Source organism: Myotis davidii, unplaced genomic scaffold (genome assembly GCF_000327345.1).
Source record: "Myotis davidii unplaced genomic scaffold, ASM32734v1 scaffold1622, whole genome shotgun sequence".
Taxonomy (NCBI): domain Eukaryota; kingdom Metazoa; phylum Chordata; class Mammalia; order Chiroptera; family Vespertilionidae; genus Myotis; species Myotis davidii.
Window position 1 is genome coordinate 687,569 of NW_006293535.1, and position 958 is coordinate 688,526.

The following is a 958-nucleotide window of genomic DNA, read 5'->3' on the forward strand; positions in this document are numbered from 1 at the left end:
CCGCTCCGCATCCTGCAAACCCTCCCCCCACGCCTCCCAGGCACCTCCCCGCTCCCCCCAACTCCGTCTTCCAGCGGAGAAACTCAGAGAGCGAGCGGCTGTCCCCGGGAGACGCATCGAATTCGCGGCAGAGCCTGGGGCTCCAAAGCGAGACCCCACATTTCAGGTCCCTGCCCCTCCTCGGACCCCAGGAATCAGCTCTCCCCCGGGTGCGCCAGGCACAGGCGCGAAAGGTGGAGCCGTCGGGGAAGGCGCCCCGTGGACACCCAGCCTGGTTGGGTTAACAGCTCAAGTGAGATACATTTTACAATGTACAATCAATGAGCTATAGTATATCCATCGAGTTTTGCAGCCATCACCACACTATTATTATTTTTATTGATGTCAGAGAGGAAGGAGGGAGAAGGGAGAGATAGAAGCGTCCATGATGAGAGAGAATCATGGATCGGCTGCCTCTTGCACACCCCACACTGGGGATCGAGCCTGCAACCCGGGCCTGTGCCCTGACTGGAATCGAACCCGGGACCCTTCAGTTCACAGGCCGACGCTCTATCCACTGAGCCACACCGGCCAGGGCCCGGCGATTCGAGTTTTAAAGGTGAGAACCTCCACACGTCCGAGCTGCAAAACTTTCCGACGGCTGAGACACCACGTTGGTGACCACATCTGCGGGCAGAGCAGGGGTTCTGCTCCCCGCACGGATTCGGGGAGAACCCCTCCGCTTCTGGGCGCCCTTGTCTGATAAAACGGGGTGTCTCTGGCTCTTAGGAGAAAAATTTGGGGATGCCCAGCCGGCGTGGCTCAGTGGCTGAGCGTCGACCTATGAACCAGGAGGTCAGGGTTCGATTCCCGGTCAGGGCACGGGCCCTGGTTGTGGGCTCCTCCCCAGTGTGGGGCGTGCAGGAGGCAGCCGGTCCATGATTCTCTCTCATCATGGATGTTTCTCTCTCTCTCTCCC